At 40.4% G+C, this 22,435-nt stretch overlaps 1 pseudogene; it reads left to right on the top strand.

Moving 5' to 3' along the window:
* Positions 1-9,062: 9,062 nt before the first annotated feature.
* LOC119467373 lies at positions 9,063-9,222 on the top strand (annotated as a pseudogene).
* Positions 9,223-22,435: the final 13,213 nt, after the last annotated feature.

The following is a 22,435-nucleotide window of genomic DNA, read 5'->3' as shown; positions in this document are numbered from 1 at the left end:
TATTAAAAATGAAGGTGATATTGTGACCAATATTCATTTTAGTGACTTTTTATCTCTTAATTTGTTCTTAAATTGGGTAGTGAGTTGAAGGCATATTAGGCCACTTTAAATTTCAACAAAATTTGGCTTTATAATAATAGTAATTGTTGTCATTATTTTATATCTCAGTGTTTCTCAAAGACTGGTAATTGGAAACACCTCCATTAGCATAACATGCAGGGTGAGTGGTACTTATAAAAATGCATCTTTTTAGATCTTTCTGGGCATCTTTCTGGACCAAGTCAGAATTTCTAGAGGGTCATGATTTTTCATTTTTAACAACCACTCCAGTAATTCTTAGGCAAGCTAACATATGAGAGCCACTGCATTTTCTTATGCAATTTCCACTAGATTTCATACAAAGAATAACATTTTTTTAAAGGTGAGAAACCTCAGTTTTAGAGAAGAAAATTAATAATTAACTGCCCAAGGCCATGCTGCCACTAAGTAGCATCTCCTCCTAAGGAACTTTCCCTGTTGTCCCTAAATCTGGATTGTTCTGGGTCCTTAGAACTGTGTAAGGCTCTGACACTTAGAAGAAGTCTAAAAGTGGTTCCGCAATTCACACTGATTGTAATTTAACTGAGGTTGTAAGAGACACATACATGAAAGGGGAGCAAAGAATTTGGAAAGTGGGCACAAGTTCACAGATCAGGGCCATGCACTAGAAGTTACAGGAGCTTGGAGGGAGAGCTGAGCCCGGCTAAACTGGAGAAAAGTCCTGATGGAGAAACTTTAAGAAGCCCGTAAGATTTAACATTGACCCACCAGGAGAAGTAGGAGTGATTCCAGTAGGGGAAAGTGGAGAAGAATATTCTGGGTGGGAGGAACAGCCAAAACAAAAAATGGAGGCAGGGAATTCTAAGCAAGTTTTAAAACCTTCCAGCCTGGACCACATCAGCCACGCAGCTGTCAGACTGTAATGGCTTGGGCCTGGCTTATTAAGCACATTTGAAAATTGGGTGAATTGCTTGATTTGGTAAAAAATTACATGGTACATTTAATCAGGCCTCCTTTAAGGAACAAATGTCATTAAACACCACTTAATTAGCTGCCCCTGCAGCCTGACTGGGTGAAAATTATATCCTTGACAAACTACAAAACATTTTTAAGGTCAAATACGGGGAATAAAAATATCACTGGATGTCCTCGGGTAATAGGTCCATAAAAGCTTGCTTCATTTTCATTCACTGAAAAGATTCATTCTGGATTGCAACTAATCAGAACTTGATAGGCTTTCTTTGGAGCAGACTCTTAAGACCCAGCATGTGTTGATCTTTATGCTAAAGAAGTGAAATACAAAAAAACCAGAAAAACAGACACATGCACATTCAATAATATACTCGTTGATCAGCCTGCTGGTTTGTTATGGGAATAAAAATGTCTACTTTCTCTATTAACCCAGGATACAGTGGTATGTTATAGAGATCTGAGCCCAGGACAGAGAAAGCAAATCAGGGAATATTAAGGAGCTAAAGTGGATAGGAGTCATTATTTACTTTACTACATTTCTGGAAAACTTCTCAGTGATGTATAATATCCAGAAAATCTCACATATCATACAACTTAGTGGGTTTTTTAAAAACAATTACAAGGAAAAGAAGTTTAATTATTAGCTCCCTGTGCTGCAAGCTGTACGAGAAGCACGATGCTAGCATTTGCTTGGCTTCTGGGGAGGAAATGTGCAATCACGGCAGAAGGCGATGGAAGAACAGGCACATCACATGGCCAGGAGAGGAGCAAAAGAGAAGGGAGAAGTGATACACACTTTATTTATTATTTTGTTTATGTTTTTATGTTCTAGGGTACATGGGCAAGTTGTGCAGGTTTGGTACATAAGTAAATATGTGCCATGGTGGTTAGCTGTACCTATTAACCCATCATCTAGGGATTAAGCCCGGCATGCATTAGCTCTTTTCCCTAATGCTCTCCCCTCTCTGCCCTCACCTGATAGGCCCTGGTATATATTGTTCCCCTCCCTGTGTTCATGTGTTCTTATTGTTCAGCTCCCACTTATAAGTGAGAACATACAGTGTTTGGTTTTCTGTTCCTGCATTAGTTTGCTATGAATAATGGCTTCCAGCTTCACCCCTGTCCCTGCAAAAGACATGATTTCATTCCTTCTTATGGCTGCATAGTATTCCATGGTGTATATGTACCATATTTTGTTTTTCCAGTCTATCATTGATGGGCATTCAGGCTGATTCCATGTCTTTGCTATTGTGAATAGTGCTACAATGAACATATGTGTGCATGTATCTTTATAATAGAATTATTTATATTCCTTTAGGCATATACCCAGTAATTGGATTGCTGGGTCAGTGGATTTTCTAGAACTGAAATCATCCTTGCAACCAACACCACCACATCAAGAAACAAAGCATTATTATTATTATTGTGTTCAGAAGCCCCCGATGCTTTCTTTACATCATTCCCTCTCTCCCCACCCTGTGCAATACCTGTGGGTAGCTGCTGTCCTGACTTCTTTCAGGACCAATTGATTTCCCCTGCTTCTGCATTCTATGTGAATAGCATCATACAGCATGCATTCTTTTCTGTCTGGCTTCTTCCACTCAACATAGTTTGTGAGAGTCATCCATGCCACTGAGTATGCTTGTTCTTTGTTTCTTCTTGTTGCTATACAGTAGTCCATTGAGTGAATAGGCCACAACTTCTTTACATGTTTTCTGATTCATGCATATTTGGGCAGCCTTTTTTGGTAGCTATTATGAATAGTGCTTCTATGAAAATGCCAATTTGTTGAGTATATTTGTGTATCAGGGTCCGTCTAGGTGAAAGATTCCTGTGATGTAACACATGCACATGTTTAGCATGAGTGTATATGATTTTATTACCTTGTGAGATATATATGTAAAATGCATTAATATGTTGATAATAATATATTACATATACTATGTACACATGTACATTTATGTGTACATGCATAATATGAACATATGGGTATAATATATATATTCATATGTGTACATATAAAAACATACACATATACACACACATATATATATAGCCATGTGCTGCATAATGGTATTTTGGTCAACAATAGACCACATACTGTGGACCACATACCAATGACTGTGGTCTCTTAAGTTCGTAATACAGTTCTTTATATTTACTGTACCTTTCCTATGTTTGATATGCTTAAATACACAACTACTTACAATTGCCACAGAATTCAGTCCAGTAACATGATGTACAAGTTTGCAGCCTAGGGGCAATAGGCTGTACTAAATAGCCCAGGTGTGTGGTCGGCTGTACTATCTAGAAGTGTGTAAGTCGCTCTATGATGTTCGTGTAATGACAAAATTGCCTAACAATAACACTGTGGGAATAACATTTCTCAGAATATATTCCCGGTGTTAGGTGATTAATGACTGTGTGTGTATATAACACAGATACACACACAGACACATATGCATGCATACACACACAGACACACACACACACACACACACACACACACACACACACAAGCAGTTAGCTTTCCGTGTCTGTGGGTTCCACATTCATAAATTCAACCAACCACAAATTGAAAATATTTGGGGAAAAAATTTCACAGACTTCTAAAAAGCAAAACTTGGCTAAGTACTACATTGAATGCATGCAATTGAAGTGTTCTGTTGCCATTGTATTAGATAATATAAACTAGAAATAATTTCAAGTTTATGGGAGGATGTGCATATGTTACATGCAAATATTATACCATTTTATATAAGGGACTTGAGCATCCTTGGATTTTGGTATCTGAGGGTGTCCTGAAATCAATCCCCCATGGATACCAAGAGGAAGGGGTGTGTGTGTGTGTGTGTGTGTGTGTGTGTGTGTGTGTGTGTGTGTGTGTATCCTGTCTATTTCTTTATATAATTAGCTCTTGGGGTACAGACTGGCTTATTTTATCTTAGGGACAAGTGAGATGCTTGGCACAGGGATTCTTGTTTGTCTTATTTATATATTTATTTTTATTTAAATTTTTTTTATTATACTTTAAGTTCTCAGGTACATATGCAGATCATGCAGGTTTGTTACACAGATATCCATGTGCCATGGTGGTGCTTTGCTACATCCATCACCCCGTCATCTACATTAGGTATTTCTCCTAATGCTATTCCTCCCTAATCCCCCCACCTCTGCTATTCCTCCCCTAGCACCCCACCCCGTGAGGCCTGGTGAGTCATGTTTCCCTCCCTGTGTCTGTGTGTTCTCATTGTTCAACACTCACTTATGACTGAGAACATGCACTGTTTGGTTTTCTGTTCTTGTGTCAATTTGCTGAGAATGATGGTTTCCAGTTTTATCCATGTCTCTACAAAGGACATTAACTCATCCTTTTTTATGAATGCATAGTATTCCATGGTGAATATGTGCCACATTTTCTTTATCCACTCTATCATTGATGAGCATTTGGGTTGGTTCCAAGTCTTTGCTATTGTGAACAGTGCCACAATAAACATATATGTGTAATGTGTCTTTATAGTAGAATGATCGATAATCCTTTGTGTATATACCCAGTAATGGGATTGCTGGGTCACATGGTATTTCTATTTCTGGATCCTTGAGGAATCCCGTACTGTCTTCCACAATGGTTGAATTAATTTACACTCCCACCAACAGTGTAAAGGCCTTCCTATTTCTCCACATCCTCTCCAGCATCTGTTGTCTCCTGATTTTTTAATGATCGCCATTCTAACTGGCGTGAGGTGATATCTCAATGTGGTTTTGATTTGCATTTCTCTAACGGCCAGTGATGATGAGCTTTTTTTCATATGTTTGTTGGCGGCATAAATGTCTTCTTTTGAAAAGTGTATGTTCATATCCTTTGCCCACTTTTTGATGGGGTTGTTTTTTCTTGTTTTTCATGAGCCATTTTTTTTTGAGATACAGTTTCACTCTTTGTTGCTCAGGTTGGAATTCAGTGTCGTGGCCTCAGCTCACTGCAACCTCCACCTCCTGCGTTCAGGTGATTCTCCTGTCTCAGCCTCCCGAGTAGCTGGGATTACAGGTGCCTGCCACCACACTCAGCTAATTTTTGTATTTTTAGTAGAGACGGCATTTCACCATGTTGGCCAGGCTGGTCTCAAACTCCTGACCTCAGGTGATCTGCCTGCAGCAGCCTCCCCAAGTGCTGGGATTGCAGGCATGAGCTACCACACCTACATTGGGATTCTGACATGATGTCCCCCTAACAGGGAAGACATTTTAATTGCAATCAGCAAAATCAATCCATAATTAAATGCTCATGAGTCATTATGTTAGTAGAAGAAGCATTTTTCATCATGTCTGGTCATTGCCTCCCTATCTTGAACCTCCTCCTTATCACTGGGCATTTTCTTATATTTCACTTCATTTTTTAGGTGTTGAGTGAATGCATTGTTCTATACATTTAAGATAAACTGATCCAAATGATGCAAATTGGAAAATGTAATTTGAACACAGTTTCTCTTTTGAAAAAATCTACATTTCAAGTGATTTTGCTTGTGTATTTGATTCACCTACCCTGTTATAAAGTGGGGAAAATAGAACTTACATGGTAAATGTGAGTCAGATCACAAAATGTCTGCATAGAGATGGGCTTGGGAACATCACGGCATACTTTCCCATCACTCTAGCATTTTTGAGGCCCATCTCTTTCACCATCAGAGCTGGCATTTAAAAAGTTAATTTAATTTTAAGCTCTAGAGTACATGTGCAGGACGTGCAGTTTTGTTACACAGGAAAATGTGTGTCATGGTGGTTTGCTGCACCTGTCAACTCCTCACCTAAGTAAAGCACTGACTCTGTATCACTGGATAGGTCAGTGCCTTCTCTGGGCCTTTGATTCCTTATCTACAAAATGGGGTTTTATGTCAAATTATTTCTAGCTTTACACTATTCTTCAAATTTGGGAATAATTTTACAAAGAATTAGGGGGTGAGATGGGTGGCAGATGTGGTCAGTTGTATTCTTCTTCCTGATTTTTCACCCCATCCTGTATGCTTGTCTTGAGATCTAGCACTTCCATCCTCTGGAGTGGAGGGTATTGTCTTACTGTGTCACTGTTGGACATGACCTTGTGATTTACTCAGCCTTTGACCTTTGAGTTGTAAGTGGAAGCAACAAAGTGACAATTTCAAGTCCAGCTGGTAAGAAGTATTGTGTTTCCATTTTCTCTCTTTGTGCTTCCAACCATTCCTGTGAGAAGAGTATACTCTTGGATATAGCTGCTACGCTTCAGTCTTGGACCCCTGAATGAATGCGTGGATCTCCAGCCTCCCCGTAGGCTGCGGGCCTGAGAACAAGAGCTCCCTGTGGCACTGCTGACTGACACACACCGTGCAAGCACAGCTGGCCCTCCTTACATGTGGGTTTCAAATACTATATTTTCAATCCAAGTTTGGTTGAAAAATATCCTTGCATAAGTGGACTCTGACAGTTCAAACCCTTGTTGTTCACAGGTCAACTGTATATTATTTTGTCAGTAAAAGAAACAACGACTAAACATATCCTGGCCTTGAGTGTCCATTCTTAGCAAGATGAGGCGGATGAGATAAATGTCAAAGAGTGGAGACCTGTCACAGGTAATTGTAAACATTGTTAGCTTTCTGTATAAAACTCCTTGCTGAGCTGTTTACTTCAATATTTTCACTTATTCTTTATAACAGCCATATAAGTATGATCATTGTGATTTTATGGAAGATAAAAGTAGTGCTCAAAGAAGTTAAGAGGCTTGCCTGAGTATGTAATTTACAAGTGGGGGGATTGGGCATAATCCCAAATCGACTCTTAACCACTCTGTTTTCCCACCTTTCAAAATTGAGGATGTTAAGTGTGAGTGGTCGGGTGCACGCCAATGTGTTCTCCTCAAAATCATGTGTGTAAGGATAGGTCATACAGGAGGTGACAGAAGTGGGACATGGTTACACAATTCAGAGTATGGGGGAAAGTTTTTACACTTCTCCCACGGTATGGGAAACCTGTGGTGTCCGCTGAATATCCACATACTTCTCTATATCTACCAGCCATCCTCACTGTTTTCTTGTTTTGTTTTGTTTTTTGTTTTGTCGAGATGGAGTTTCACTCTTGTTGCCCAGGTTTTAGTGCAATGTCACAATCTCAGCTCATTACAACCTCCCCTTCCTGGGTTCAAGCGATTCTCCTGCCTCAGCTTCCCAGCTGGGATTACAGACATGCACCACCATGCCTGGCTAATTTTTTGTATTTTTAGTAGAGACAGGGTTTCTCCATGTTGGTCAGGCTGGTCTTGAACTCCTGACCTAAGGTGATCCTCCTGCCTCAGCCTCCCAAAGTGCTGGGATTACAGTCATGAACCACTGTGCCCAGCCATACTTCTGGTTTTCTGGCTGGTGTAATGTAGAGAGATGTGATATAAGCAATTTCAAAATTTAGCCCTCGAAAAGGCCCTGCAGGATCCTGTACCCTTCCTTTTCTCTCTGCAATCTCCTTGGATGCCATGTGTTCTACTTGATGTAAGCAAAAGACAGAAGCCACCCATAATCCTGAGTCATCACTTAGAATAATGTCACCAAGAGCTACTTGAACCTCAGGGGACTGTAACATGAGCAAGAGACAAGCTTTCACTGTGTCAACCGACTAAGATTTGGGAGTATATGTGTTATACCAGCATAGCTTGTGCTATCCTAACTGTGCCAAGCAAAGAGTCCAGGACATAGAAGATGCAGTACATCAAATGAAAAAATAAAATAGTAATAAATGCATGCACAAAAGAAAGGAAGAGTGATGCGAATGTATTTGAGAAAATGTCTGGAGTTATTTGTGATGGAAGATGGGAGTCCCCATTGTTTTCTTGCCAGAAGAAAAAGTATGCGCCTTAACCCTTGTGCTTTCTCTGCTGACTAACATGTCTGCACATCCAGGCAGGAGCTGCTGTTTTAGTGGACGACAAATGTCAAGGCCCTGGCATGTTTGATTGTCAACTGCTGACTCGAAAGAAAAGGCTTATTAGCTTTAGAAGCTCATCGCTACCCCTAATCCAGTGGGAGCTGTCTCTAGACATCACTGTTTTTTATGGCTTTAATCTGAAACATTTACATCCTTTGGGGGACTATGTCAGGAGAACTTTTAATGAAAAAACATTTCATTTGAAATCAGTTTGTTTTTTTTTTCTTTAAATGCTTTCCTTTTTTTTAACCTCTCATTCTGGAAAGGCACAGTACAGAGTGTTCGTAATCAATTTTCCTCGTACCTCTTGTTTACTGAACATTTACTGAGGAAGCTTTGAGAAGAGTTTTTGTTTTTTTGGTTAATTGTCTACTGGGAAGGCTAATAGGATCTGGAATTTAAGCAGACTTGGTGGTGGGAGTGGCAGGAGTAGGCAGAGGCCCAGGCTGTGTGATCTGAGGATGCTCATGCCCAGGGCCTGGGCCCAAGGTACCTCCTTTGGAAACATAAAGTATCAGAGAATCTGTGTCAGAAAGCTCTGCTCTGAAGAGTTAGAGGCAGAGGCTAATAGTTTCTAGGCAAATATGAATACTGTAAACCAGCATAGATCCTCTGTGATCTTGGCATACAGATTTGTAAGCATACAATGCTCTTTATGTCTTCAAATCCTGCCATGACGTGACCTCACAGAATGTGCAAAACAAACCTGAGTTAGGGCTCTTATCCTCGTTTTATGGGTGTGAATGAGGAGTGAATTATTATGTGCTGTCTGAATGAGAACCTTTAGCCGGTTCTAAATAGGGCTGTCCCAGGATGGTTCCGAGGCTTTTCCTTTTAATCCACCACCATAAAAAAAATACCATAGGCACCATGACCTTGATCATTACCACCACCACTGTCACCTTGATCACCATACGGTCACCATGATCCCTACAACCAATGCTACCGTTACCTTCATCACCACCACTACCGCCAGCACTCCCATCATCTCTATTTCCAACATGGCTGGTACTACTGCTGCCACCATACTGTCACCATCGACACCCCACCAACATCACCGTCACCTCTGTCACCACAAATGCCACCACCACTAGCATTACCACAAAACTATCACTTCTCGGCCTTTTGGCTAAGATCAAGTGTAGCATTACCACAAAACTAGGTGCTTAGAATTCTGTTATCTCTCTTTTTTATTTTTTTGAGACAGAGTCTCACTCTGTTGTCCAAGCTGGAGTGCAGTGGTACAATCTCTGCTCACTGCAATCACTGCCTCCCAGGTTCTAGCGATTCTCCTGCCTCAGCCGCCTGAGTAGCTGGGACTACAGGAGTATGCCACCAAACCCAGCTAATTTTTGTATTTTTAGTAGAGACAGGATTTTGTCATGTTGCCTGGGCTGGTCTCAAACTCCTGACCTCAGGTCATCCACTCACTTCATTCTGTTAAAGTGCTGGGATTACAGGCATGAGCCACTGTGCCTGACCAAGTTTTTTTTATCTTTTTCTGGGAGTTTACAAGTATGTTGACAACTCAGGTGATGGTAATGATGGTGATTTTTCTACATGGGATAAGTTGCCTGAAGATGGAGCAAATTTCTAGCTGGATTTCAACAGTTAGCAGGAGAAGTGCTATCCTGTCCAATGAAATGCTCACTAGACAACCTCAGGAAGTAAAGTGTGTTGGTTAATTTTATGTGTCAACTTCACTGGGACACAGAATGCTCATATAATTAGTTAAACTGTATTTGTTAGTGTGTCAGTGAGGGTGTTTCTGGATGAGATTTGAATACTGTTGAAACTGGTGGACTGAGCAAAGGAGATGTCTTTCCCCAGTGTGGGTGGGTCCCATCCAATCCATTGAAGACGTAAATAGAATAAAAGACTGAAGAAGGGAGAGTGTTTTCTGCCTCCCTGACTGTTTTCGAGCTGGGACATCCATTTTCCTCTCCCTTCAGATTCGGACTTGGACTAGAACTTTTACTGTTGGCTTTCCTGGTTCTCTGACTTAAATCTGAACTGGAACTCCAGTACCATCAGCTCTGCTGTTTCCCAGGCCCTTGGACTTGGACTGGAATTATGTCATCAGCTCTCTTGGGCTTTTAGCTTGCTGACTGCAGAACTTGGACTTCTAAGCCTCCGTAATCATGTGAACCAATCCCTTATATGGGGTGCGTGTGTGTGTCTCCTATTGGTTCTGTTTCCTTGGTGAATCCAGGAGACTGGAGTCCAAGTTCTAGTGTCAAGTGCAATACTAGTAACAAAATGTGAGAGTTAGAAGAATCCTTAAGCAACATTACTCCCATCTGATTTCTCTATTTCACGGCATCCTCGTTATCTTCTCCTTAGCTTGAATCACTGTTTCATGTTATTGTATTTGACTACTTACTTATTTCTTTTCTCTTTTTTTTTTCACCCTCCTCCATCCATACTTACTTATTTCTTATGGCTTCTCCAGTGGGAATGGGATTCATGAGGCCATGAACCTTTTCAATCTGTTTGTCACTATACCTCCAGAATCATTACACAGAAGGTGCTTAATAATTGTTTGTAGAAAAATTTAAGAAAGTTGACATCCTATATGTATTAGTTTATTTTCATGCTGCTGATAAAGACATGCCCAAGACTGGGAAGAAAAAGAGATTTAATTGAACTTACAGTTCCCTATGGCTGGAGAGGCCTCAAAATCATTGCAGGAGGCAAAAGGCACTTTTTACATGACACTGGCAAGAGAAAAATGAGAAAGAAGCAAAAGTGGAAACCCCTGATAAACCCATCAGATCTCGAGACTCATTCACTATCGCAAGAACAGCATGGGAAAGACCAGCACCCATGATTCAATTACCTCCCCCCGGGTCCCTCCCACAACAAGTGGAAATTCTGGGAGATTTAATTTGAGTTGAGATTTGGGTGTGGACACAGCCAAACCATGTCACTATAAATGAACATAATTTATGAACATCATTTTTTTAAAGTTACAAAGGCAGGAAATTGTCAGGTATGATTTTAGACACTTTATATGTACAACTCCTTATGGTAGGAATTATTCTTCCTGTTATTCTCATAAGAATAGGTATTCCAAGTGACAGAGATAGTTAAGAACTCAAGATCTTTCCACAATAACGTATTGCTATCCTTGACTCACTCTGGGTCATTCAAGGCTTAAATCTGGGTCTCTTTCTTGACACTTATATGAAATTTTAGATGCACGTAAATAAAAATAAGAAAGGAAGAACTTATTCATCTACAATAAGCATAAACTCTATGCTAGGTGGAGAGGGAGACATTTGCTATGCGTTATCTTGTCTAATCTACTCAACAACATTATGCAGAATAAGTTTGTCTCAGAGTTTTGCGGAGGAGTTAGATAGCAAAGAACTCTTGTCTAGAAAGTAGATGACACATATTTTGGAATCGAAACTACTTCATTCCAAAATCTTTGTTCCTTATCGTGTACCATTTTGTCCCCTCATTCCTTCTTATTTAAAGGAACTGGTCCCTATTAGAGAATGCTCAGCACGCTTGCCATTTACTTTGGCTGAAGTTTTGTCATTAGGAAAAAAATTCAAAAGTAGAAAGCTGATTTTAGGAGTTTACTTAAAAAATAGTTTTTATGTTTTTCCCTTGGGCTTTTATCCACTCAGCCTCTCATACATTCTCCTCTGACTGCCTCAGGTTCTTAACTCTTAACTCCAGTCAGATCCTCATCTACCAAAGAGGACCACCCACAGTATCTCCTTCATTTCCTCACCAGCAGAGCTTGTCCTCTGTGTTGGATTCTCAGTAAGGATTGACACTGAATTACGTTTCTGATGGAATCAATGAGTTAAGTCTCTTTCTCTTCATGGGAGACCATGAGGGTTAAATTCAGATGGACTTGGGTGTGAATCCTAACTCAGTCATGTATTAGCTGTGGCATCTTGGGTGACTGGGTCATTATTGCAGTTCTCAATTCTTTATCTCTCAAATCGTGAAAATACCTGGTTCAAAGGATGTCTGGAGAGGTCAGTGCTCTGATATGCTGGTTCACCCTCCTGTGCCCACGCTCTATGAATTCTGGTTCAGTGAGATTTGCCTGGCTGAGGATTGTGCAATCTTGGAGAATGGGACCAGGTGGTCTCCTGGAGCTCTCATTGTGCTCTGAGTAGAGAGATGCTGCGACCCATGTGTGAAAAAGTAGAGGATAAGTGGGAGATCTGGAAAGTAAAGACCTCTTCCTGCCACGCTACATGATGGGGTACATTTGGATGAACAATGTTTAAAGAAAAGACAATGAGCAACTGCCATTATACTCACTTAGAAAGAGCAAGCTTCATATGAGGCACACATAGGTGAGAAGAACAGAATCTTTTTGTGTGGACAGACAACAAGTATCTTTTAACAAATCTTTAGAAGCAACCATGGCAGGATCCATATGACTCCATCAAATGACAAGGGAGTTAGTGAAGCCAAGAGCAAAGAAGAAAAGAGAGAAAAAAAAAAAGTGAATCAGGATCACATTAATTTGGAGTGCACGTTATAGAGTAAGAACTAATTTAGACTGACCCAAAGGTTGCCAAAACACAAAGAGTTGTTTAGCAGAATGTATAACATTAAAAGTCATTAGTGGTTAATGTGGAAGAGAAACATTAAATTCTTTAAAAATTTCCAAATTATTTGTAATGCCATTTACAAATAATTGCTACTATAATTACAATTTTAAAAATTATTTTTTTATTAAAATAGATCCAAGAAACTATAGAAAAATAATTTTTAGATAAAAAATATGCTTTCTTGTGCCTTCAAATATACACAGTGATTCAAATAAAACTTTTGCTAATCTACTTCCTATTACTCTGTTTTCTCAGAAGTAAGCAGCACATTTTCTTGATTATAAATATGAAATTTACACTTTTCACTAACTCAGACTCTTGTCCCCTGGGAAGTCTCAATTAATGAAGTTTTACTCGACTTGTCGCATAGTAACAAACGTATCCACTGGGAAATTAACAGAAAGACAACCTGGGGCTTTTTAGCAATAATTAATGTGTTTAGAATTGCTATGGAGCTCTAATTGCTGGTTATAAAATGTACAGTCCTGTTACTTTTGTTACTGGACTGATGCAGTTTTTGCCTGGGTGCCAGGGAAGGGCAGGGGGAAGAATTATCACTTGTTAATAATTCTGTTTCATGGACACTCTTTCATGCCAGGCCCCACTGATTTATCTACGCAGTGTCATGTTGAAGTCTGCTTTGGATTTACGGCTGATTTATTTTGGCTGTGTTAATGTGAGCAACGTCACTGGGCCTAATGATGAAGTATTCATGGTCGGCTATAAATTACTCTTTCTTTGCTCTGGATAATAACAGATTATTTTTTACCACTTCTGAGTGTGAATTATGAAGGACAGTTACTTCTTTAATCTCTAGCACATCTTTCCCTGAAAAGGTTTGTGCATCAGACTCTCCCATTTCAGAAAAAGCCAAGCTTTTTTTTTTTTTTTGAGATGATAAATTTGAGTGAATAAATTTTTACTTCTGAAAAAGCTATCTGGGTACTATTGTCTTGGGGAGTGGAAAGGAAAAGCTTGGTTGGGTGTCAGGAAACTTGGAAGTTTTCCAGGGTCTTGCTGCCCACCAGGCTGTGGGAAACAGCTTCATGTCTCCAGTTAGACTGAGACCTCCTGAAAACCCTTACTCTGCAGGGGACATGTAAGTCCAAGTGGAGAGAGCAACATGGAAGGGAGGGCACCCGCAACCTCTCCTCTCCACCAGCACAATCTCACCTGGAAGGCTGCTCATCATCTCTATGATTTTCTGTGCCCAAAAACTCATCATGTGGCCACACCTGGCTGCAAGGGAAATTGGGAAATGATGTATTTTCCCAACTTCATGAGTACAGGCCCAGCTAAAACCAGAGGTTTTTCAATGCAAACGGAATAGCTGAAGGGTGTAAACTTAGGTACAACCAGCACCTCAGCCACAAGCAACAGGCCACAGTCGGACCCACCTCATAACTTTTATACTCATGTTTTGAACAAGTTATCAGCCAGTACAGGTCTAAATACCTGCTCTGTTATTTATGAGTTGTGAGAGCTTGTGTAAATTACCTAATCACTCTTTGTCCCATTATTGTTATTTGTAGAGCAGGAATGATGGTTTGATGGTTTTTTTACTACCTCATTTGAATTTGTTCTAAGGTCCAAATGACATAAAATTCCTTCGCTCAAGGCCTAACATAGAGCTGTTTTATTATTGTTATTAGTTGTCAATATTTATTATTACAATAAAATAGACACCTTGAAAATTGTATTAATCCTTCAAATTAGTTTTGTGTTTACTCTCTGCTAGAGTCTGTGTATTGGCCACTAAAGATACAGTTTTGACTTTGCTGAATTCTCTAATTTCTAACAGAATAAAATATGATAGTGAAGAAGAAATATAAACCATTAAACACAATTACATTTTATAGGCATGCTGCTGAAAATGAATAGGCAATTTTTCCTTATTGATTTATTAGCATAAAATAGGGTCCTCTTCCTTGTTTACATAGTTGTAACAATTATAATCTCCTTAGCTGTGGTCACCTCTATCACTGATATAATTACTGTTTATGCTATTAGGGAGGGAGAGAGAGAGCAGGAGAGAGAACATGTGCACTACCACGACCTTGAGAAAGTTTTTTCTTTCTTTCTTTCTTTTTTTTTTTTTTTTTAAGACTGAGTTTTGCTCTTATCAACCAGGCTGGAGTGCAATGACACCATCTTGACTCACTTCAACCTCTGCCTCCCCAGTTCAAGCGATTCCTGCCTCAGCCTCCGAAGTAGCTGGGACTACAGGCACACACCACCACGCACAGCTAATGTTTTTGTGTTTTTAGTAGAGACGGGGTTTCACCACATTGGCCAGGATGATCTCCATCTCTTGACCGCGTAACCCGCCCGCCTCGGCCTCCCAAAGTGCTGAGATCACAGGCATGAGCCACCGTGCCTGGTGGAGAAAGTTACTTCTTGAGTGTAAAGGAAAGGTTGTCCTGTGTGTTCTGGTTTCTTGCATCTCACTTTCTACTTTTGACTCACAGAAGTCACTGGTAATCATTTTTTAACAAATGTCAATGATAAGCTGACAACTGGTCCCTGGTTACTTATAACTGAAAGAAATCTTTTGTCAATGCTAGAGCATTCATTTCCATTTTAATTAGAGGAAGAATTTTATTTAAAAAAAAAGGTCCATTAGAATTTCAGCTAACATCAGATGGCTGTTCTTCCTTCTCAAACCCATTCAAACATGAAGATTAAAATGCCATCAACCAGAGGACTACTTATTACCCCTCTAGTTCTCTTCTATGAAATGTTTTTTTCTTATTATTTTTGTGTTTTAAAGATAGTTGAGCACATATTTAGTAAATTAAAACCAGCATTAACAGAAAAAGCATATTATTGACATAATTATTAGTTTCATTGCTCTCTGTCACTAGATGCAACTCACAAAGTTTATAAAATATGGTTTAGAATCTCACCAGGCGGACATCATGAGTATTAGATGAAGTAAATGGTTTAGTACCAAAAAAGAAAAAGAAAAAGAAGAAGAAGAGGAAAATGTTTTGTGAGGAGTAAAGTCAGGTTTCAAGCTCAGTGTCTGGAAGACTCTGAATTCTGGAGTTTTCTGGTCCACTCTGCTGTCTCCGGGTTTCCTGACATTTTTGCTAATGTCCTTTCCAGGGGACAACATGTCCTTTCTTGCATTTTGAGGCTCAGTCTGACTTCTCGAGAGCACAGCAGCGTTTTTGCACTTGTGTTTATCTCATGATCGTGTGCCATGATTAAGTCGATGAGTCCATTTGAAGCCTGCAGCAAGTATCAGTCCCAAGGGATTTCCTTCAAGAGGGTCAACATAGCCTTTGTTGCAAAGCTGTCAGCCCTTTAGGTAGTGAGAGAATCAAGTTGGAAAACACAATCTTGTAACTTTAAAAATAAATACTTGTCTGCCAACTAGAAACAGCTTCCTAATGTGCCACATCCCACATGCATTTGGATTTAATTTGTTTGCTTTCCTCTGTGATTGCTCTTTAATTATTGCAATGTTGAAACAACTTCCTCTGTCTCCACAAATATGCTACAGTTGGTGGGGCGAGGACGAAGGGGTAAAGAGCGGGCAGCCTGCAATGCTCAGGTAGCAGCTGTCCAAGGCATGTGCCAGTGTCTGGGGACATCTGCTCAGGGCTCTTCAACCTCACTGCTTCACCTTTCAAACAATGGGCAACTGGCATCCAAAGGTGATTTCCTAGCAGTCAATTTATGGTCTTTTGAAAAAAGTGTAAAGTGATTATTACGAAGAGATGATGGAATAACTTTAGATAAGTTAAGCTCATTAGAATATTTCAGCAGCAGCACGAAGGTACAAAATTCAACTTTATCCAGACTCAAAACAACAAAGCTCAGAGCATGATCACTATTCATATCTACTTTCTTGAGATGAAATGGGGAAACCTCGGGCTCATATCAGACTTTTAGTTTTCCTGTTAATGTTGTGAGTGTCTCATGGCATCAATCTAAACTTCGCTGGAGCCTCTGCCTTTTGCAGTCCTTGACAACAACAAATAATAAGAATAATGGCTGGCAATATTATCATACATTAATTGGACTGCCTTGTTGCCACTTTTTTTCTTTTTTTGAGATGCAGTCTTACACTGCCCCCTGGGATGGGAGTACAGCGGCATGATCTTGGCTTACTGTAACTTTGCCTGATGGGTTCAAGTGATTCTCTTGCCTCATCCTACTAAGTAGCTGGGATTACAGGCACCCACTGCCACACCCAGCCAATTTTTGATATTTTTAGTAGAGACAAGGTTTCACTATGTTGGCCAGGCTGGTCTCGAACTCCTGACCTCATGATCTGCCCTCCTGGGCCTCCCAAAGTGCTGGATTACAGGTGTAAGCCACTGTGCCTGGCCTCCCACTCATTTTTATTGAGGGATAAATTCAGTAAATTTCTTCAAAGTTACATGGCTTGGAGTTAGTTTGAATGTAGGCTTATCTGCTACTGAAGTCTCACTTCATGCATTAGGACACATGACATTATAGTTTGGGTTTCCAGGCACTGTGGGCTTTGTGTATGTTGAGTTTGTCAGGGATGCTCGTGAACAGCTTCTCTAGAGGAGAGAGGAAAGCAGGATTGTGCAAAGAAGGGGTTGAACTCTGATGCAGTTCCAGCAACTATTCCTAAGGGGGCTCTGGAGGTAGAATTGCCCTTAGAGATGTTTAGAATTGAGGGGACAAGTTTTTGGTTATGAGTTACTCTTGGGTAAGATGAGGCAGCTCCCTTTGGATGAGGGCAATTCTTGGTCAGGCACTCAGTGTGAGAACCCAACGGGTAATACCTCCTGCAGCTGGAAAGAAGCCTTTTGGTCCTAACTGGAGGTGTGTGTTAGGGGGTGGTGGTGGTGGTGTGAGGTTTAGAAAGTGGCCCACAGCGTCCACTACAGTCCAGTTTTTGCAGCACTTGGATTCCTTTGCTTTGTAAATTACGTTTGTTTCCTCTGGGAAGCAACATCATAATTCAGCAACAATTCAGTTCCTCCAGAATTCTGGGTCTCTTTGCCTTGGAAAAGTTGTAAGAGGAAGGTTTGTAGAACAAACTGTAGTCTTTTAATCTCCACTGCTGATCTTCAGGCTATGAATGGATACTCACTGTCTCCCATCTCTACTGCCAACTGCAACTGTGGTTTCCCTCACCCTCAGCATGTCTGCTGCTCTAAAGGACTTATAATGCTACAGTGCAGTTCCTTATCCCTGAAGCCTTTTGTTACCATGCTTTTGAGGGATGTGGATGCTATATTTGTTCATTTACTGTCAAAATTGAGGAGGGGGAGTATAAGAGGCACCCTAGTGAATCAATTAGGTGTCAAACATATTTTTCCCTGCTTCCCTATGTAAGAAAACTCCCGTCTTCTGAATAGTCGGGGCCAGTTACACGTGTCAGGTGATCACTCCTTTTCTTGCCTGCTGGCCTCTTGGCACAGGAACCCTGAAGTCATTGACCTGAAGCCACAGCTTCAAATTGATTGCACATCTCATTGTATTTCCTGCCGCAAACATTTCTCCTATGGGAACTAGACCCTTTAGAATGACAGAGCCTAAGGTTTTGGGAACAGGAAACAGTATATCATTGGGATTGGTGGGGCGGGAGGCTGGGCTACTTCTACCCTTAGTTCCTAGACCCATGTATTCTACAAATTGGGGACACTGCAACATACAATGATTGCTTTGGATTTATTTTGCTGCATACCAAATGATCACACATCTGGTGGCATAAGGCAAGACATTTATTATCTCACAGTTCTGGAGGTCAGAAGTCTTGATGTACTCAGCTCGGTCTCTGCTGAGAATCTTACAAAAATGGAATTAAGATGTATGCCAGATTGGGCTCTTATATGGCAGTCCTAGGGAGGAATCTGGTTCCAAACTTACACATATTGTTGGCAAAATTTAGTTCCTTATAGACTATTTTATTGTTTAACCATCTTCATAACTCTCTGCAGGTAGGGATACAGTGGCTGCCATTCTGACATTACCTTTCTTTGCAATAATTGCACCTACTGATTGGGCATGGTGGCTCATGCCTATAATCCCAGCACTTTGGGAAGCTGAGGTGGGAAGATCACTTGAGATCGGGAGTTCGAGACCAGTTTGGCCAACATGGCAAAACCCAGTCTCTACTAAATATACCAACATTAGCAGGGTGTGCTGGTGCACACCTGTAGTCCCAGCTGCTCTGGGTGCTGAGGCAGGAGAATCACTTGAACCTGGCAGGTGGAAGCTGCAGTGAGCTGAGATCATATGATTGCACTCCAGCCTGGGTGACAGAGCGAGACTCTGACCCAACTAATAATAATATAATAGTAATTGCACTTACCTCACTTTTATTGATCAAGTGTCTCCATTTGGAACCTATTATATCAGAGCCCTCATGTACCTATTGCTATGCATTTTGTAATGATACCTTTTGTGGGCAGCCCTATGCTGCAGAGATCAGCCACCACTGAGCTTCACAGAGATACTGGTGCCACTTTTATTAAGGCATTCCTTATCACTCTGGTACATGATGTATCCTCCACTGGAACATGGAACAGCAGAGCTATCTGGTGAGGTGCTTTTTGTTTTGTTTTTTTTGTATGTATGTATTATCTCAATTCTGGCAGTTTCACTCTCCTGAGCCTTTTGATCCTGCTCTCTGCCATCTTCCACAGCAGTTCTGGGATCTCTACTTTGCTTAGTATTCACCACTTATTTCTACATTTCTAAGAGCTGTCTTAGTGTGTGAGTATTATTCCCTTGCCAGGTTATTGATATCTTGTATCATAATATGTAGCAGGTGTGAACTTTCCTGAATCCAACTTTATGTTCTGGTCCTGCCCACTTTGATCCAGCATCTTCAGGGTTCAGTTTCACAAGCACACTCCCATATGCTGGCTAGTCTTGCTGTTCCTTCAGCATGGAGTTGTTTTCCTGTTTTCTTCTCCAGCACTTCCCCAACCAGATTACGTTGTTACCCGACTCATTATCAGTCTGTGGACCAAGAGGAGAGGTGGGAGTAAATCTTGAGTGGACTCGTGTGTTTGGAAGGCAGAGGCCTTTGTATCTTGTTTAAGAAAGAGGAGAATGCTAGCTTCTAGCAGAGTCAAGTGAGCCACTTACACAGGTTCAACAGAACCTAGGAATTCAAGATTTTCAAGATCATCAATTGAGATTTTAATCTGAAATCTCAGAGTCTCATTCCCTTCTCAATTCAGAGCTGACCTTGATGTTACAGACTTTCTGGATTAGAGAATTCGGCATTCTGTGGGGCTCTTCTACCCTTGCAACTACATCCTCTGTCTGGAGGAGGTGAAAGTCCCTTATGTGGTTTCCCCTAACTGAGGATCAAGGCACCTATTTGGTGTGGAGTGTGGGATGCTGCTGTCTGATCGCTGAGCCCCTTCCTAGAAATTACCTTTGACTGAGGGAGACAACTTAGGAGAAATTATTTAACTTCTCTGAGCCTAAGTGTCTGGATATTAGAGAGACATAATCATATCTGCTGTAAAAAGAGCTACGAGAAATGAATAAGAATACAATATAGAACACCAGGAAAAAAGCAGATGGTCAATTACATACATCTTTTATTATTAAGTCACTTTGGTTACTTCCTCCTGATTCTTATCCTTGGACAGCCTCTGTCTTTATAATAGAGTTTTAGCCTTGATCCTTTTCCTCTAGTTATCAGACCTGATTTCTGTCAATAAATACAGTCCAGACTTGCTTTTGCCATTCCCTTCCTACACAATTGTTTCTGAACCTTCAAGCCTGAGGACGTCTCTCCCTGACATTCCTATCTATTTGGATTTTAGTATAACTCAGTACAGATGCTTCCTACAAATTGGAAATGGAGTTCACCTTGGCTCTCCATGGTCAGCGGCTTACCTGTACTGTAAATACATCTATAATCATTGCCTTGCCTATCACGCTGAGCTACATTTTGTATGGTTGGGCTGGTTCCTTCCAGCTTCTCATTCCATCAGCCTCAGTGGAAAAGTGCAATTCCAGGCACTTTTATGTCTTCTCTTCCAGCTTGGGAAGATGGGTCAATATGGTCTGTGGAATAAGAAGACCTCTGTCTAGATCTGGATTTTACTCTTTTCCCCGGGTGAGGCACTTTTCATGTGCTAAGGTTGCTGTAAGTGTTGAATGTGATAGAAGTAAGGACAGACATTTTCTTGAGGTCTTATCCTGTGCCAATCATTGTGGTAAGCTCATCACGGCAATTATCAAATTTAATCCTCGTAATCTCCTAATATCTTCCATGCGAAAAGTCTCTATAATTTCCATTTTGGATATTAGACTGAGAGCCAAAGTGAGGACAGGAAGATAGGAAGGCAGATGTGAAAGGAGGGATTGTAAGTTAGTGGAGAAAAGAAAAGAAAAGAAAGAACAAGCCTTTAAGATAGGAGACACCACAGTAAGCTTCAGCGAGTAGAACTTTCAGCTTTCTATGCCATCTGCTTTGTAAGCAACAACCTTTTCTAAAATCTAAATGTCAACAAGAAAAGCAAAGGGGTCATAGAGTCAGAGTTTGAACCAGGCAGAGCATTTACATAGGCTTTTTCTGAGTACCTAGATGCCAATACTTTTTTAGCACACTTATTAAACCAAACCAGTCTGAGTATTTTGTCTCTCCTCTAATGTCTAGTCCAAAAATTCAATTCTAGATCCCAGGATTGATATTCAGTAGGCTGTTGGAGCTGGCCTACAGGTGGAAGGAATTATATTAATGTTCAGAATGCCTCATTTGTCCAACCAGTATTTATTGATTGTGCTGTGTAGACCAGGTATAGTCTGCACTGGGGATAAAGGAGAGAGCTGGATATTGTTCAGGTATAAAAGGCTTAAGCCTTAGCTTCGCCTTATGTCTTTGGGGTACAGAGTGGGTGGGTAGGCAGGACCACCGAATTTACAATATTTGGAAGTACAAGTAATTTTACTTGTAAAACAGTTTAGTTTCAGGTCCACCAAATAAAGCATCTGGCTTAGTGACTAATTGGCATCATCCATGTGGACCAACTTGGATCATTTACAATTTGTATTCTTTTTCCATGATTAGTAGTTGATAAGGTTTGGCTCTGTGTCCCCACCCAAATCTCATGTTGAATTGTAATCCTTGGTGTTGGAAGAGGGACCTGGTGTGAGGTGATTGGATCATAGGGGAAAACATCCCCCTGGCCTGTTCTCATGATAGTGAGTGAGTTCTCACGAGATCTGGTTGTTTTCACTCTCACTCCTGCTCCACCATTTGAAAACGTGACTGCTTCTGTTATACCTTCCACCATGATTGTAAGTGTTCTGAGGCCTCCCCAGCCATGCTTCCTGTACAGCCTGCAGAACTATGAGTCAATTAAATCTCTTTTCTTTATAAATTATTGTATAGTAGCAATGCAATGATGATTCAATACAGTAGCCTTATTACCCTAATCCTCATCTATGAATTGGGTATCATCATAATCATACCTACATCACAAAGGTGTTTTAAGTATTGTTAATATCCTTTTTAAACTATACACTGTACCCTCTCCGCCATACTACATACAATGTTTTGGTAAAGGGTTTTATAATTTATTTTTTAAAAGTTTACATTCACTATTTAGCAGTTACAACAATCTTTTAAAGTGGGTATCTCTTTCCCCAGTTTACATTATAATAGATAAGAAACTTGGGATTCAGAAGTCTGAGCATGCAGTTTAATAGGTGTCAGAGACAGGGCTCAAGCATCGGGCATAGCATCTCAGGTTCTAAGTTCTGAGATTCAAGACATCAGCTTCCTTTTAAAATTTCCAACTTACCCTTGATAATTGTCAGGTCTTTCATGAAGATATTGTGGATCATGTTGAAAAAGAACTTGCTATTTTTGGTATACTGTTGGAAGAAAGGGTGAAGATAACCAGTTTTAGTTAGAATCTCTATATTATAGGTGACAT

Source organism: Cebus imitator, unplaced genomic scaffold, assembly GCF_001604975.1.
Source record: "Cebus imitator isolate Cc_AM_T3 unplaced genomic scaffold, Cebus_imitator-1.0 Scaffold13, whole genome shotgun sequence".
NCBI classification, from domain to species: Eukaryota; Metazoa; Chordata; class Mammalia; order Primates; family Cebidae; genus Cebus; species Cebus imitator.
This window is presented reverse-complemented; position numbering and strand designations above follow the sequence as displayed.